The following is an 18,990-nucleotide window of genomic DNA, read 5'->3' on the forward strand; positions in this document are numbered from 1 at the left end:
AGTCCATCCTAAAGGAGATCAGTCCTGGGTGTTCATTGGAGGGACTGATGTTGAAGCTGAAACTCCAGTACTTTGGCCACCTGATGCAAAGAGCTGACTCATTTGAAAAGATCCTGATGCTGGGAAAGATTGAGAGCAGGAGGAGAAGGGGACGACAGAGGATGAGATGGTTGGATGACGTCACGGACTCAGTGGACATGAGTTTGGGTAGACTCTGTGAGTTGGTGATGGACAGGGAGGCCTGGCGTGCTGCGGTCATGGGGTCACAAAGAGTTGGACACAACTGAGTGACCGAACTGAACTGAACTGAAGGAGATACCCTATAAGCTCTTGGTTTCCTGAAGACATATTTTTAGGGGAGAGTTAGTTAAAAAGAAAGATTTTTTTAAATGCTGAAGTAAGTTCTTGAAGGCTTGCCTTATTATTTTGATTGATGTTTCTTAACCACTTTGTGGGAAATGGTTGCACACTCAGTGTATTAAAAATACCCTTTATAATTGGAGATGTCAAAATTAACTTTAATATAGATTGTTAGTGTTGTTTTCACTTATAAAATTTATTTTAAAATTTATGCCTCTTTCTCTCTCATAGCCATCAAAGAATGAGAATCTGCTCCTTGTGTAATATAATCTTAAAAATAATTTTATCTATTTACTTATTTTTGGCTGGGTTGGGTCTTTATTGCTACACGAGCTTTTCTCTCATTGCAGCAAGTGGGGAGTCCTCTCTAGTTGCATTGTGCGGGCTTCTCCTTGCAGTGACTTTCCTTGTTGCAGAGCACAGGCTCTATGGAGCACAGGCTCAGTAGCTGCAGTTCCTGGGCTCCAGGCTCAATAGTTGTGGTACACAGGCTTAGTTCCTCCATGGCATGTGGGATCTTCCTGGACCAGGGATAGAACCCACATCTCCTGCGTTGGCAGGTAGATTCTTTGCCACTGAGCCACCAGGGAAGCCCTGCAATTTTAATTAGTCTGAAAATTCAGTGATTTGACTAACTCTTCCCTGCCCATTAAAATTAAGTCTTTGTACCCTTGAGTAGGAAGAATTAAAAGTAAAAATTAGATCAGATATTAAGCATGCCAGTTTTCATGCAAATAAGACTGTTACTATACACAATGAGTCTTATCTTTCAACTTGTTTCAGTAATAACAACAACTATCATTTATTGAACACTTATTAAGTCAATCATTGGATCACAGTATATGTGTTTTCTGAATTACCTTACTCTAATGAGTTCTATGACCTAAATCTGTCATCCTACATGCAGAAACAGAGTCTCAGAGAACTCCATATGCTTAGGCAATTTGTAGGTGCCCTGACTGGAAATTTGCACCTACAGTTCATTTAGCTGGTAGATCATCTTCTTGACAGTGCTTAGAGCTTCTAGTATAGAACCCTGAACCTGACCTTTTGCACTTGGATAGCACATGTGTGGCTCTCTGCATGGCTGCAGATGGTGACTGCAGCCATGAAATTAAAAGACGCTTGCTCCTTGGAAGAAAAGCTATGACCAACCTAGACATCATATTAAAAAGCAGAGACATTGCTTTGCCAACAAATGTCCATCTAGTCAAAGCTATGGTTTTTCTAGTAGTCATGTATGGATGTGGGAGTTGGACTATAAAGAAAGCTGAGTGCTGAAGAATTGATGCTTTTGAACTGTGGTGTTGGAGAAGACTCTTGAGAGTCCCTTAGACTGCAAGGAGATCCAACCAGTCCATCCTAAAGGAGATCAGTCCTGAGTATTCATTGGAAGGACTGATGTTGAAGCTGAAACTCCAGTACTTTGGCCACCTGATGCGAAGAACTGACTCATGGGAAAAGACCCTGATGCTGGGAAAGGTTGAAGGCAGGAGGAGAAGGGGATGACAAGAGGATGAGATGGTTGGAGGGCATCACCGACTCAATGGACATGAGTTTAAGCAAGCTTCATGAGTTAGTTGGTGATGGACAGGGAGGCCTGGCGTGCTGCAGTCCATGGGATCACAAAGAGTTGGACACGACTAAGCAACTGAACTGAACTGAGCACGTGTATATTTTTGAGCATTTTAATAGTTAAATATATTTGATTTTAAAAGATAAATGTTTTTATTACATGTCATAAGCATAGATTGGAGATGACTGTACAGCCACCATCTGTCCTGTGTCTCTTTCTTATAGAAAAGAAATTAACTGATAGCCTTTTCTTCTGGGACAGCTAATAATCTCCTACTTTTTTTGTCATCATCTTAAAAATATGCACCTATTACCACAGAATGTTCTGCAATTGTTTCTTAAGGTTGAATAACTTGATGGTAAATATCTTTTAATCAGTGTACAAAAGAACAAGTTTACCCCAGGGAAAATCAGATCTGTAGACTGCTGTTATATAAAAGGAAACTCTTTCTTCCTGGAACTTGGCAGGGTTCAGAGTCCAGGAGGAAAAGTGTATGTGTGTGGGTGCGAGACTGAGAATTTGTGAAGGAGTTGACTGAGAAATGTAAGCAATCAATTAAAAAGTAAGCAGAAATGTTAACCTTGCAGAACTTTATAACTTTATCTCACTAATGTTAATGTTTGCCTTTAAAAGATGATAGAATTTATTGTTGCTCTTCTCATTACAAAGTCCAAATGAATTTTATTGAGAGAAAATGAAATTTTGCATGGGACAGTAATAAGATAATATGTACCTGGTTAGAATGCTGATTCTGGTCGTATTTTATGTATTTATTTCTCCTTGAGAAACCTTAAGTGTCCAATGTCTCTAGCCAGATAGTTAAAAAAATGGTTTTCATACTTTACAATTGCAAAAGGATTCACAGCAAAGTTTGTTAAATAGTAGATCTCTTTTGTATTGAAAAAATGGTGGTGAGTGGTTTAGTCGCTAGGTTGTGTCTGACTCTTGCGACCCCATGGACTCTAGTCAGCCAGGCTCCTCTGTCCATGGCATTTCCCAGGCAGGAACACTGGAGTGGGTTGCCATTTCCTTCACCCAGGGGATCTTCCTGACCCAGGGGTTGAACCAGTGTGTCCTGCACTGGCAGGTGGGTTCTTTAATGCTGAGCCACCAGGGAAGCCCTATTGAAGGTGTAATCTCTTAGAAACTGAATTTAATTATTCACTTAGCAGTACACCTGAGTAATATCTGTTAACAGCCTTTTAATAAAGTAATGAACTGTTCATGTATAGCGAGATTAAGTAGACAATCATGATGTGACTAAAATAAGCATAACTCTGTGAACACCTGTAATTCTTCTAATTTTTATGAATCACTGAGAATGGCACTTTGTGAAACAGTTACCAGTCCTTGAGTAGTACCTTGTGCACAGTAGGTGTTCAAAACTGTGTGTGTGTATCTTTGAGTGAATAAATAAGAGTGAATGAATGGTTGATGTCTTGATCAATGGGTTGATGTATGAATATATGAACTTACCCCCTCCTTTTGCTGCCAGTGCAATTCTAATCAACAGTCAATGGTTCCTCTTCTCTTCCCTACTTCCTTACTCTGGTATACTTAGATACATGCTCAGAGATCATGCTGGATTAAAAAAGTCCAAAGAAAGTTTGGTGGCGATTGATGTTTATGGTGGTGGTGTTGGTAGGAACCATGTCTCACCCCAAATAGCCTCGGTACCCTAGACATTCTCAAGTTGCCAACATAATCAGACCTGCTTCCCTGCCTTCCCAGATTCAGCTGAAGCTGAGGAAGTCACATGGCTTGTTGACTATAGCCACTGCATGATCAGATAGCCTAGCTGGGTGAATGTGTGTGGGATTGGCCTTGGTTATCTTGGAAGGACTTTCTTCTATGCTTTAAAGATCTCTACTGTAGTGCAGGGCAGTGGTTAGGAGTGTGGTGTCTTGACTGAGAACTCCCTATGTTGGAAGACTAGCTCAGCAGCTTACTAGTTAGGAAACACGGGCAGTGAGCCCCTTAAACCTCTAGATGGTGTGTGTACGCGCATGTTCACTCAGCCAGGTCCCACTGTTTTGCAACCCCATGGACTGTGGCCCTCTAGGCTCCTCTGTCCATGGGGATTCTCCAGGCAAGGATACTGAAGTGGATTGCCATTTCCTCCTCCAGGGCATCTTCCTGACCCCGGCTTCAAACCTGTGTCTCTTACGTGTCCTGCATTGGCGGGCAAATTCTTTACCACTGAGCCACCTGGGAAGCCCTGGTAAACCTCTAGATTCCTCATCTGCAAAATGGGAACACAAGTAGTGGCTGCCTCTTAGAGGATTTAGTGGTGTCTACCTTAGATTGTAAAAACCGCACTTCCATCCGTGGGAAAAGTGTGGTCTGTGACTCCACACGGCTCTGGACAAAAATGAGGACAATTCTAACATGTAGCCTAGGCTATATTTAATTATTTACCTGCCACCCTGCCTCTCATCATCTGCACCTGTTGGAGAGCAAACATGCCCACTCAATGACTTGTAAGCTTGACAAGGACTTCCAGTCACTATATCCATCCAGGTGCACATGTTTAATTAAACTCTGCTTAGAGCATGTGATCTTTATGATAAAAAATATTCATTCTGGAGAAGTTCGAAAATGCTTTCTGGTTAACATGAGATTTTTGGCATGTATTGACTGTGGTTTTGGCTATAAATTCCTGAAATGCTGACATAGTTGAATTTATTTTTGTTTTAAATACAATTGCTAACATTTCCAAGAATCCATATGGACTCAATAAATACTTTGCTTCTGCCCACTGGATGTAGGAGCTGGATGAAGAGGAACAATATGATTTGGGAATTCCTGAACATTTTTCTTCTTTTAGCTGGATGCTGAAGCACACTGGAAATATTTCTTTGTCATCATAATTTTGGGGTTTCAAAATTGTGTTTGGATTTTCAGGAAATTGGTGGTAACTTTATATTAGCTGAGAAAAGTGAATTTTAAAATTCTCAGTGAAGAGGCGAATGAATGATCCACCTTTCATAGGAAAAACTCCTTTTTCAAGGGAACTTGTTGCCAAGTTGTCTGCAGTGGCTCTAGGCATTACTTGACCTTTTGGCACTTCAAGAAATTGTTTTCTTTGTCTAAGTGTTAAATCAGTATTTGAGGAAGGCTGGGTGTACTACATGGTATGCAGAGCAGAAGCATGGAAGCAGTCAGCCATGTGTATTTCCACATTTGCAAGTAGATTTGGTTTCTGTAACTGTCAGTCAAGCAGATCTTATGGAATGAATTTTCATTCCCTTACTACAGGTTCTAGTTCTCCAGGAAATAAATCACAGTGGCCTTTCTGATGGAGGCAGATGGTGAAAAAACTGTATGAGGATGTAGTACATTCATTCTTAAGCTGAAGCAAATTGCTTTTTAAATTTCTTTTACGCTCTGAAAAAGAAAACCATTTTTTTCTAAACATGCATTGTCTGTGGTGTGATAGAGTGTGTCCTCTGGATGACTGTCTTGAAATTTCTGCTTGCAGCGGGGTCTACTTGGAACATGTGGTCTCCTGTTTGGATGCCATCGGCAGGGGTATTTTCTCCTTGCTGCTCCTAGTGTTACTGGAAACACTCACTCTCTCTATATTAGTTGCCGCGTAAGGGGAGGCACCTTCAGTAGGGACATGCCATGCGCTGTTCAAACCTGTGGAGCCATCCACGTTTCACAGGGCACAGAGCCTTCCTTCTCTGATGTTTTCCCAAAACCTTCCGTGTGTGTCTGTGTAATGAAGGTGTTAACAGATGTGTTCACTAAGATAGGACATAGAATAACAAAATATACTTTTTGCTTGACAGATGTGTTCACTAAGATAGGACATAGAATAACAAAATATACTTTTTACAAGTGCCTCCTATGTCTCAGACCTTGTTCTAGATCACAGCCTCCCTGCTAGGCAGGGATTAACCCCCTACCCCCATTTATGATGGAGAGAAGAACAGCTGTGGCACTTTTGGTAAACTATCTAGCTGTATGTTTTAGAGTCTAAAGCCCACATACCACATTAGTCACTTTACTGAATTTCATAGTGAAGTGAAACATTCAAGAGTATTAGTGAGTATTGTACACCTGGAAAGAAATCACAGAATTCCAATCTGTGATTGGAATTGTGAATTTTAAACAAGTGTGAAAAATGAATTTTAAAATTCTCAGTGAAGAGGCAAATGATCCATCTTTCATAGGAAAAATTCCTTTTTCAAGGGAATTTGTTGCCAGGTTGTCTGCAGCGGCTCTAGGCATTACTTGACCTTTTGGCACTTCAAGAAATTGTTTTCTTTGTCTAAGTGTTAAATCAGTATTTGAGGCAGGCTGGGTGTACTACATGGTATGCAGAGCAGGGGAACGGAAACAATTTTAAACAAGTGTCCCAAACTCGTTTGTTTCCTTAGGTGTCTGGATGAAAAGCAATATCTTGTAGGTGCCTTGTTCTTGGCCTGACTCTGAGCAAGCTTGCAATCTCCCTAAATTTGGCCCCTTTTCAGAGTTCCTGTTTCAGATGCTCAAGCCAGAATCCCAGGAGTTATCCTTGAGCCCTCTTTCTTGCTCACCCACTACATTCCATCGGGCACAAAGTACCATTGACTCTACCTGCTAAGCATTGCTGTGTCAGTTGTCGGAATGCCTGGGAAAGAAGCAGGATGGAGGCCCAGTTTAGCTCTGACACCTGTGAAAGGAAACATGTGGGGGAAAGAGACGGGTCAGGGGAGCCTTGGACTGGGATGCAGACGTGACGACAGCTCCCTTGGTCCAGCAGTGGCCCTGGAGCAAAGGTTGCCTGTTAGAGAAATCTCATTTTGAGCCGAATGGACAAGAGCCCAGTATGCCCCTGGGCTTTAGTCTTTCACTAGTCTTTCACTGCTGAGGGCTTCCCAGGTGGCTCAGTGGTAAAGAATCCTCCTGCCAATTCAGGAGATGTGGGTTCAGTTCCTGGGTCAGGAAGATCCCCCAGAGAAGGAAATGGCAACCCACCCCAGTATTCTTACCTGGGAAATCGAATGGAGAGAGGAGCCTGGTGGGCTACAGTTCATGGGGTTGCCAAGAGTCAGACACAAATGAGTGACTAACACTTCTCTTTAGGAAGAACTGGTGGTGCCGTGGCAGCTGGGTAGTCAGCTGACTGCCTCCAGCTGCAGGGCCTCAGGATTCACTTCAGCCTTTCAGCCCAGGCCACACTCTTGCCCAGCAGCCCCTTGTTGTCGTCGTTTAGTTGCTCAGTCAAGTCCCAACTCCCTGTGCCTCCTCGGACTGTAGCCCACCAGGCTCCTCTGTTCATGGGATTTCCCAGACAAGAGTACTGGAGTGGGTAGCCATTCCCTTCTCCAGGGGATCTTCGCGACCCAGGGATCGAACCCAGGTCTCCAGCATTGTAGGCAGATTCTTTAGCATCTGGGCTACTAGCGAAGGCCAGTTCTTTCTGAAAGGGAGGTCAAAACAGCGACCCCCGCCCCCAGTGGCCACCACCATGGATCAGTCTGTCCACTCCCAACTCCAGTTTCTTCTCTCACACTTGGTCAGCTGCCGTCCGCTTTCCCCTGGACTACAGTACTCCAACCACTTTTGCTGCACGCCAATCTATTCCTCCACTTGATCAGTTTTGATTTTTCAGACGGTGGCTCTATCCAATAAGTACAATTTAAAAGTTGCGTCTTCTTGATAGGCTTTATCTAGATAAAAGACTATATTTAAAATGGGCTTGTATGCATCACATCAAATGAATTATCTCTGGCAGAATTATGGCTTATTTGCTACCACCTTTTATGTAACTTGTAAACCAAAAAAATAGAGCCACCAGAGGTGTTACATACAAAAATACCAAAAGGTGGCAACTCAGAGATATTTTCAATAAATTTCCTTTGGTGTGACTTTTATACTACCTGCAATATTAAAATTGCAAAGTCTTATTTAATAAGGATTTTTCTTTTCGTTAATTTTTCTACTAGAAAATAGCTGTTATGATATATGGAATGGGATTTTTTCTTTTATTGTTATGTGATTCCATACAAGAATTTTTTAATGAATGCTCTAGTATTTCTAACCTAAAGCCTTTGAGCCTCACAATCCCTGTATAAGGGTTGGATGACCAACAGTACACAAACTGGAGTTTAGTCCTGTTGTATCAGAATTTCAAGATAATTTCCTTTCCATAAAAGGCTTTGAGTACATCTACCCTGATGATCATATCACCTGGCCTCAAGGTCTGGGGAGAAATGCCTAGTGGGTGACTTTTTTTCCCCTGATGTTCCCTCTTTGTATTCTCTAGTCCTCCCTTAGGATTCACCTCTGATGGTATAAATAGTGATCTTATCTGTCACACCGTTATCGTAAACCCTTAGGCTGAGTTCCGGGTGGGGCCCCCAAGTGTGCTATCCTCAGTCAGCATTTTCACCTCCCTTCCCGGCTCACACTGGATCCCAGAGTTGGAAAGCAGACTCTGAGAGGGGGTTTCCTGTATGAGACATTTGTCAGGGAATGCCTTTGCCTTTGAGATCAACCCATGTGGCAGGGAGGGGTGGAGAAGAAGGCCTGGCTGTGTGCAGGGAGGAGGGGCTGCTGTGCAGGGCTCACAGCAGGCCCCCGCCGTCGCTGGAAGCTTTGGAGTCATGAGGCCCTTCAGAGCTGTCCCGGGTTGGGTCAGAGGGCCAGGCTTCTAGACCATGGGTTGGATAGTCCCTCCATGACACGGGAAGGAGGTGTGACCAGGGAGGGGCATTGTCTTCAGCTGAGGCTAAAGTGGGGACAGAGCAGGCTGACCCCTCCCAGCACCTGAGGGGGTGAGTCCTTTGATCCCACAGGGAGATCTGCTTGGCTCCACACATGGGCTTCTCTCCAGCCCTGTGTGAGTTGTCCCTGAAGCCTCAACCTGCTTGCCTGTTGCTGATGCCGAAATTTGGTCTCTCTTCACTGGTACCGAATTGAACCTTGGAGAGAGTTTTGTGTAAAGTAGAAGAGAATAGCTTTATTGCTTTGCCAGGCAAAGGGAGCCACGGAGGGTTAATGCCCTCAAAACTGAATGTCCCAACCCAGGTGCATTTGGGAAGGAACTATAAGGAACAGGGTGCATGCAGGGCCTGCAGTCCTTAAATCTAGAGGTCTTCTGGCATCCGAAGGTCTCGTGATCTGTGGTTCTCAAGGTTATTGAACTGTGACCTTCTCTCCAGAACATCTTCCATTTGGTGGGGGTTTTAGTTCTGCAGAAGAGCTCGATACTGTTCTGTGTTTCCCTTGAGGGGGAACCAGGACCCTGCCCCAAGGCTACACATTGTTTCTTAGGGCTCCTCTACTGTCTCTTCATCCCTCTTCTCCCCAGTTAGCAACTGTTTGAGCCTTCCCTTTGGAACTCAGGGAATGGGACACAGAAAGGCTTTTATGCCCAGGAGCCCCTCAGGGTCCTGCCTGCTCAGATGTTACTTCTCTTACTTGGAAACTTCTTGTTTGCTGTTTTCCCCTACTTTGCTTGTTTCCTCTTCAAGCCTTATTTTACACAAAAGCCACAGTACCCTGTATTTCTCTTCCTTTCTAGTGTTCATCTCACTCGTCATTGTTTACTCTATCTTATCCCAGAGGCGCAGCTCACTGCATCTCTGAAGGGTGCAATATGGTACATGCCAGGCATTCAACAAATAGGGGTTGACTCAGTAAAATGAGAGAGAGTGTTAAAATGTTTTTACAATTATTTTGCTTATCAAATATTTGTTTATGAAAGAAGTTTCATAAACAATTTAAATAATATGCAGAATTCTGTGATTACAATTTATACTTGATTTATTCATTACTTTAGCGAACGTAGCATCTTCTTTTTTCTTATGGTCTTATTCTTGGGAAAAATCAAGTACCAAATAATTCATGTGAGTCATCACAGAGGTGAAAACATTGGTCAGTTTGAAACATTTATGAATGACTAAGTATCCATAAAATTTAAGAAAGACTACAATGCTGTCTTCCTAGTGGATGTGTCTGTGATTTATTGTTGCATTTTCAGAAAGTATAAATAAGCAAACAAATTTTATAATTATCTCCATTCCAATTAAAGAAAGACTGTGTGTGAAAATAAATATGTATTTGCAAAGTAGTTATAATCAAGGTCTGTGTTATGATATAGAAGTCTTGTGTTCATGGAAGACTCGCAGTACTCTTTATGATCACCCAGTACTTGACAAAAAAGAAGTGAGCCAAGTAGTTTGAGGGAACTATAAGTCTAAATCCTTTGTCATGTTCAGTCAAAATGAGAAATATCAATTTGATCAGAGAAATAAAAATAGAGCTGGATTTAAAAAATCTTGGTTTAATATTTTCTAGACTTTATTTCCAGCAATTCTTACATGAACTGCAAGATGTCTGTCCTCTTGTTTGTTTGATAGATTTAGCTTAAAAAACTCCTTTGATTTAGACTAGATTTTTCTTAAATTGAGTTTACTGTTCTGTCAAATTATAAAACTATTTATATATCATTTTCTAAGGAAATTTTAAAGTTGCTCACTTTATGAGGCAATAAAAATACTTTTGATAACTTCATCTAGCTGTCTGGTGATCAGTATATGTCTTAGATGAAAGCCCCCTGATTACAGAAGGGTGCCCCTCTAAAGTTAACAAGTCCCTGGTTATTTCCTCACAGAGAAGTTACGCAGTTGACATGACTTTAGGTTCTGTATCATAGCTCACAGAACGTGTGCATGTGCCAGGGAGTCATAGGATCTGGGTTTGAGTCGCCACTGGGTAATATCTAGGTGGGTTCCCTTAATCTTTTTGACCAACTTCCTTATCTAAAACATTGGAATAATGACTCTTACTTCATGGAGTAGCGGCAGGAATTCTATGCAGGAATCTGCAGGGACTGCCCTGAGGAGCCGGCATGAAGCCCTCAGCAAATGGTAGAGACTGTTACGGGGACCGATCTCAGTTGTATCTGACTATCTGAGACCCCATGGACTGTAGCCCTCTGGGCTCCTCTGTCTGTGGGATTTCCCAGGCAAGAAAACTGGAGGGGGTAGCCATTCCCTTCTCCAGGGGATCTTCCTGACCCAGGGATCAAACCTGTGTCTCCTGCATTGCAGGTGGATTCTTTACCATCGGAACCACCTGGGAAACCCATTATTATGACTAGCGCCTGGAAGTGGCATATGTTTTTATTTCCCGATTTCAAAGTTGATTTTTGAAATGAAAGTTTATTTCCCCATTGAACTCTAAAAGTTTTACACATGTATGAAGAAAAGACTGTTACAATTTAGAAATTATATTTTGGAAACTTAGGAGAGCCTTAAAATTTTTTGGCTGTTCCCTGAAACTCCTTTGACATTTAAAAATTGTCAAGACACCAGCAGGTATTTCAAAATGAGATCAGGCCTGATTCATTTGGATGAATATGATGGTTTCTGAATTTATTTGATTATGTCGAGGCTCTTTGTTCCCAGAATTTCCCTTGGATCTTGTGTGTATATAATTAAGAAAAAGTATGGAGTGCCTAGGATTTTGGTGGAAGAAACTCATTAGGAATTAATAATTTTAAGATCACTATTTATGTCTTTCACTTTTGTTCTTGAGTATAAATAGCTCGCTAGGGCAGAGTTGGGAACAATGTGCCATGGGAGTCCACAGGAGGAGTGACTAACTCATTCTGGAAGACCTCATAGAAGAAGTGACATTTGGGTTGGCTTTGAAGGATGAATTGTTTGCCAGATGGAGATTGGGATGGGTGTGGGTGGTTTTCAGAGACCAAGGGAATGATACGTGAAAAGGCACAGCCCTGAAAGCACACGTATTTCATTAACAGTTAAAAAAAAAAAAAAAATCTGCTGGGACCATAGGACATGACAGTATGAAAGCTGCCTCCAGGCCTGTGCGAGAGAGGCCAGTGGGGAATGGTGTGTTGAGATACTGGAAGAGGACTGGGACCAAATCCAGAAGGGTGTGTATCCTAAGGACTGTGTTCTTTACCTGAAAGGCAGTTGCTCACATCTGTATTTTAGAGAGGTTTCTGGGTTGACCCAGGAGGGGAGAGAATAGCTGAGATCTTGGAAGGTGTTGACTGTAGTCTAGATGGGAGATGAGATGTGGTGACAGAGGTTGGAACAAAAGAAGTTAAGAGTGGATACTTAAGTGATAGAATTGATTTGCAGAAGGAGAAAGAATTTTAACTAATGTGTATGGGATATGTATGATATTACATGAGCTTTAATCTCATATTGAAACCTTTTTCTTAAAGCATAGACACAGGAGTTTTATTCTCTAAGGTATATAGAGTTCCTTTCACAATAGGGAATGTTTTCTTTTTCTGGCCTCTGATTCCTTAAAAGAAAATGCATCCTACTGGCATCTGTGTTGCTGCAAATGGCCTCATCCTGTTTTTTTTTCATGACTGACTAGTATTCCATTGTGCATATGCACCACATCTTCTTTATCATTTATTTGTCGTTGGACCTTTAGGTTGTTGTTACGTTTTGGCTGTCGTGAATAGTGCTGCTGGGGAGGGGAGGACTGGGAGTTTGGGATTAGCAGATGCAAACTATCATATATAGATAGGATGGATAAACAGCAAGGTCCTACTGTATGGCGGGGAACTCTATCCAGTCTCCTGTGAGAAACCATAATGGGAAAGAGGATGAAAAAAGAATGTCTATATGTGTGTAACTGAGTTACGTTGTCATACAGAAGTGATTGGCTGTATTATACTTCAGTCACTTTCATGCACACACACACATGAAGTGATTAGCTATATTATACTTTAGTCATGGGCACGTGTGTGTGCACACGCACACACACATGTGCACACACACACACACACACACACACGAAAACCTGTCCTGTTTAGTCCCACCCTGGGCAGAAACTGCCCTGAGCAGTATTCTGGACCCAAGTGAAAGGCTAATGGGGAGAGGGTGGGCACACACCAGGGAGCCCCCAGACACCCTCGGAACTGGTGGGACAGGTAGGAGGGATGCAGTATAGAGCGAAACCCCAGAAGACACCTGTGTTTCCACACACACAGCCATGGAGTCAACCCCATAAAATAGGTTAGCATTTCACAGCTAATTTTTTTTTTTTTTTAAGAAGAAGAAATATCAGTGCATTCCTTAAAAATAAGCCAAGTAAGTTTGGGAAAGAGTAATTAAACCAAATGAAATAGTTTTTGCTGTCATTTTTTAATTTCCCATCACCTCGAATCTGATAGCATGTTTTTTGAATTCCAAGAGAACAATAATAGGATAATAGAAATCTATCTCAAAACCTACTTATTTATTTTTTAAAAATCTTACATGACTCATAGTCTCACTGAGAGTTAATAAGATTAAATGTGTTTTCCAAGGGTTTTATAGTTAATAAGAAGCCCTGATATTTAAATCCATGCTGTTTGTTTTACATGATATTGTTTCCCTATTGAAATTGTTGAATTTAGGATATGAGGCTGAGAAGCAAGTCAACGCTGACTCAGTGGCTTCTGGTTTGAGTGACAACAGTTACTGGCACTTTTAACTGGAACAGGAAATATGAGTAAAGGATTAGTTTTGTTTTTATTTTGTATGTGTGGGAATGGAATGGATCATCATTTAAGCTTTGGACTTGTTACATTTGAAGTAGTTGGTGGAGATGTCTGGTAAGCAGTTGTAATACAAGAAAAATGAAAGACATATTTTTGGACTTGACAGAACTGTAACTTTTTCTGTTATAAAATGAGCCATTAAAGTTTGGATATTCAATGTTATTCTGGCCTTAAATAAAAGTTTCGAAGTTAATGTCCCAAGTGGCCAAGGTAGTTACTTTGAAAACTTCTATTTTTTTTCTTTCTAGATGCAATATTGCTTCATGCCCAAGTATCATACTTCATTTTGTGTATATGTATTTTGTCAGAAAGGTGTCTGGAAAAAAATGTAGGAGAAAAACATCTTTAATCATTATCTTTAGAGAGAATTGTGGTACATCTAGCTCCTATGGAGTGTTTTAAGGATTTTCTGACACCAATGAGTGTCACCACATGAATAAATTATATCTCGGTGTTTTCAAGAGTTGTTCATCTCTGCCATGAGGTTACCTGTATGATTTTTTTTTAAAATTTCTGTCTCATACAGCTCTTGCATGACCGGCTTAAAGGTATTAGTAGGTGCTGGTTGTTATCAATATTCCTTAATTTTCTATGGTCCCCTCTATTGTTGTTGTCCAAGTAACTGGAGAACTAGCTATTAGATCACAAAATATAACCCCCTTCCTAAATGGTCAGTGTTAGGGAGAAGTGAAGTAGACCCTGAATACTCTGGAAGGCAAAACATTAATATCAAATAAGCAATATAAATAAGATAGTTACATCAATTCAGAAGGCACTTTTGGGGATTTTCCTGGTGGTCCAGTGGTTAAGATTCTGCACTCCCAATGCAGGGGGCCTAGGTTCAATCCCTGGGCAGGGAACTAGACCCCACTTGCTGCAACTAAGAGCTCACATGCTACAACTGAAGATCCTGCATGACCCAACAAAGATTTTAGATCCTGCGTGCTACAAGTAGTACCCAGTGCCACCAAATAAAGGAAGAAATGTTGAAAAACACAGGCGCTTTTGCTGGGTGGGGATTGGTCATGGTTTTTCTTTAGTTTTTATTGGAGGATAATTGCTTTACAATATTTTGCTGGACATGAGTTTGGGTAGACTCCGAGAGTTGGTGATGGACAGGGAGGCCTGGCATGCTGTGATTCATGGGGTCGCAAAGAGTCGGACACGACTGAGCGACTGAACTGAACTGATTGTGCTGGTTTCTGCTGTACATGAACATGAATCAGCCACAGCCATATGTCCCCTCCCTCTTGAATCTCCCACCGCATCCCACCCCTCTAGGCTGTCAAAGAGCACAGGGTTGAGTTCCCTGCGTCCCACAGCAAACTCCCACTGGGAGTCTGTTTTACACATGACAGTGTATATGTTTTCATGCTACTCTCTTAATTCGTCTCACCCTTTCCTTTCCTCACTGTGTTCACAGTCCGTTCTCTATGTCTGGGACTGCCTTCCTGCCCAGAAAACAGGCTCATCAGTACCATCCTTCTAGATTCTGTACACTAGCATTAATATTACAATATTTGCCTTTCTCTTTCTGACTTAGTTCACTCTGTACAATAGGCTGTAGGTTCATCTACCTCAAATGTGTTCTCTTTTATAGCTGTAATATTCCACTGTACATAGGTACCACAGTTTCTGTATCCATTCATCTGTGGGTGGACATCTAGGTCGCTTCCATGTCCTAGCTATTGTAACTAGTGCTGCAATGAACATGGGTTACGTATGTCTCTTCCAGTTATGGTTTTCTCAGGGTATATGCCCAGTAGTGGGATTGTTGAATCATATGGTAGTTTTATTCCTAGTTTTTTAAGAAATCTCCATAACGATTCTCTGTAGTGGCTTATCAGTTTATATTCCCACCAGCAGTGCAGAAGGGTTCCTTTTCTCCACATTCTCTCCAGCATTTTTGTAGATGTTTTAATGATGGTCATTCTTACCGGTATGAGGTGATAGCTCATTGTAGTTGTGATTTGCATTTCTCTAATAATGAATGATGTTGAACATCTTTTCACGTGTTTTTGACTATCTGCATGTCTTCTTTGAAGAAATGTCTGTTTAGGTCTTCTGCCGATTCTTTGATTTGGGTTGTTTGTTTTTCTGGTATTGAGCTGCATGAGCTGTCTGTATATTTTGGAGATCAACCCTTTGTCAGTTGTTTTGTTTGCAATTATTTTCTCCCATTTTGAGGGTTGTCTTTTAGTCTTGCTTATTGTTTCCTTTGCTGTGTGAAAACTTTTAAGTTTAATTAAGTCCCATTTGTTAATTTTTTCCCCCCATTACTGTAGGAGGTGGATCAAAGAGGCTCTTGCTGGGGTGTATGTCAGAGTGTACTGCCTGTGTTTTCCTCTAAGAGCTTTATCATTTCTGGCCTTACATTTATATCTTTAATCCATTTTGAGTTTATTTTTGTGTATGGTGTTAGAAAGTGTTCTAGTTTCATTCTTTTGCATGTAGCTGTCCAGTTTTCCCAGCACTACTTATTGAAGAGGCTGTCTTTTCTCTATTGTATATTCTTCCCTCCTTTGTAAAGATAAAGTGCCCATAGGTGCATGGGTTTATCTCTGGGCTTTCAGCTTGTTCCATTTTTCTGTATTTCTGTTTTTGTGCCAGTGTCATGCTGTCTTAATGACTGTAGCTTTGTAGTATAGTCTGAAGTCAGGAAGATTGATCCATCTAGCTACATTCTTCTTTCTCAAAATTGCTTTGGCTATTTGAGGTCTTTTGTATTTCCATACAAATTGTGATTTTTTTGTTGTTGTTGAAAAATAGCATTGGTAGTTTGATAGGGATTGCATTGAATCTGTAGATTACTTTGGGTAGTATAATCATTTTCACAATATTTTTCCAATTCAAGAACATGATCTATCTCTCCATCTGTTTGTGTCATCTTTGATTTCTTTCATCAGTGTCTTTATAATTTTCTGCATACAGGGCTTTTGTCCCGTTAGGTAGTTTTATCCCTAGGTATTTTATTCTTTTTGTTGCAATGGTGAATTGGATTGTTTCCTTAACTTTCTGAATTTTAATCATTAATGTATATAAATGTAAGGGATTTCTGTGTGTTGGTCATGGTTTTATAGATCATTTTACTCCCTGTAGGATGAAGGCTCAGAGAGTGTTCAGGTGGTGGGTATAGTGAGGGAAGGTCAGAAGGACACACAGCATGTGTATGGAATGACCAGCAGGCAGATTTGGCTGGAATGCAGAGTTCATGGAATAGAGTAGTTAGAGACAGGCTTCAAATAAGGTTGCTTGGAATCAAACTGAGGAGGACTTTGTAATGTCTGATTTCTTAGGAAAATACAGTCTCCCAGTCTCTCAGTAGGAGCCTGGCTATGACGCTTCTGTGGGCTGGAGTTTGACTATCAGGCCAGCTGATAGCATGGCACACACAGGCTTCCGGCTAACTGGAAATCAAGGCCTCTCCCCTTTCCCCACTTGCATTTTCATTTCTCTGATGCCTTTTGATTTTGGGCAAAATTATCTGTTATTTTGATGGTGATTTGTGGGTGAGCTTTAAGGAAAAGATGAAGTTAGATGGATTTCTTTTAAAGTACCAACAGAAATAAAAAAGGAGACAGCATCAGTGAAATTACATGCCAAACTTCCCAGCTGTGGTCTTATCATGTTAGCTTTAGCGCAGACTCACAATGTGTGTGTGTGTGTGTGTGTGTGTGTGTGTGCTTTAGTTGCCATGACGACCTGCTAGGCAGCAGTATCCCCCCAATTGGTATGCTCTAGCATCAGAATTTTTCATAGAAAGGAAATTTAAGACTTTTCAAAGAGTGAAGTCAGTACTTTTTTTTTTTTTAAAGCAGATGGATTGTACATTAAAAAAAAAAAAAATGGTCGCTACAGTTTTGATTTCCAAGTTGTAAGTGAAGCCAGACCTGAAGGCAGTGTTCCAAGGGGTTTGAAATTCTGGCATTTAAATGGTTTCTCCTAGATGGTCCCCATGACAACAAAACTCCATGCAGGTATTGAGTATCATCTTTGCTATAAAATATTCATACCACAAAAATGCCTTCGATTCTCGATGCTGCCTAATAAACTAAGGCAGGAGAATTTAGCTAGTTCAAGGTGTTATATGGGTACATATTTCAAAATCTTTTTTGTTAAGAGCTTAATAAAATTACAGTTATAAGCAATCTGTTAAAAAATTGAATGATGTTAAATTTATGTTTTGTCCACTTAAAAACAAGTAAATACTATTTCAGTTGCCAGTTGGGAAAAATACTGTTTTATGATTGAAAATTTTAAATTTCTTAAGCATAGAAAATGAATGTTTTAATAATGGTAATTTTATAGGGTAATAAATAGTCTCTCAGTGTTCTGGCATATGTCTTCTCCCCCTAATTTTTCTGCCAAAGATAAATTTCATTTTCAAGTTAATAACCTGATGAAGTTATATATTTATTGAAAGATGTAATTGAATACTAGTTTTAATGTTTATAGCAGTAGCCATTGTATGCTTTTTGAAGCTTTGTGAAGGGTTTTAAACTGTTACTCAGGTATAATGAATGAAGTGCCATTTTTAGGAATAAGTTGTTTATTCTTTTACCAGTATCACTTGAATTTTAAAAGGATCACTTTTTTTCTAAAGGTGACAGTTATTCTTCCTGTATTTGTTTATTGTTAAACATTCTATTTAATTTGTTGACCATTGTGGGGAAAGCAATGAAATCTTTAGTTCGCATCTATATCCTTATCTCGGGTAAGAAACTGTTTGCTAAGGCCCGCTTCGTCAAATCCAGATGTTTCTGCCTGGTGCTCATTACAGTGTCCCCTTCTGGACCACAGTTCCAGGAGAAGGATGTAGGAAGTCATGGCAAAGACACTGGGAGCTGGAGGACCCTTGAAGGGGAACAGGGGCAACTTCCTAAGAACTGAACCATGGGAAGGAAGTTAATTACAGCAGATGGAGGGGATGGGTGGTCTGGAAGAAATGAGAAAGCCGGACTCATCTTGAGAGATCTTATAAGGGTGTTCTTGTTTGGTCTCTCCACAGATTCAGTCAGGCCTTAAATTAGATTTTCTCTTGTCTCCTGTTATGACCTATTCTAATACATCCACATTCCTGACAACCCACTTCACTTCCTTTGATGACCACATTGATGACTCTAGTCTTCCAGTGACTCTTCATTATAAAACTTTACATTTTAGCCACAGGATGTGCTTGTCCATGAGGTGTTCTCTGCACCATCATATCTTTCACAGCATTAACTGTTGGCTGGCAGTGTGGTTGCTAGAGCCTGCTTACCTGGGCTGGAATTCTGGCCCTGCTCTGTGACCCCAGGAAGGTCATTAACTTCTCTTGTCTTAGCATCTTCCTCTGTGAAATGGGAACAATGATGGTACCTGATTCATACAGTTATGTAAGAATTGATATATTAGGAACATCCCTGGTGGTCCACTGGTTAAGATTCCACCCTTCTTCTGCAGGGGATGCGAGTTCGATCCTGGTTGGGGAAATAAGATCCCATATGCCTCAATGTGTGGCCAAAAAAAAAAAAAAGAATTAAAA

General features: G+C 40.9%; 1 protein-coding gene and 1 non-coding gene across 3 annotated transcripts in view; both read left to right on the forward strand.

Annotated features, from left to right (window-relative positions):
* The window catches only part of BICC1 (BicC family RNA binding protein 1), a 351,439-nt gene that overhangs the window by 219,719 nt on the left and 112,730 nt on the right, over positions 1-18,990 (forward strand). The gene's annotated exons all lie outside the window — the stretch shown is intronic.
* TRNAG-CCC lies at positions 14,254-14,326 on the forward strand. Its single transcript has one exon. It is a non-coding gene; the product is annotated as a tRNA-Gly (tRNA).

This window comes from Bison bison, unplaced genomic scaffold (assembly GCF_000754665.1).
Source record: "Bison bison bison isolate TAMUID 2011002044 unplaced genomic scaffold, Bison_UMD1.0 scf7180017864306, whole genome shotgun sequence".
Taxonomy (NCBI): Eukaryota; Metazoa; Chordata; class Mammalia; order Artiodactyla; family Bovidae; genus Bison; species Bison bison.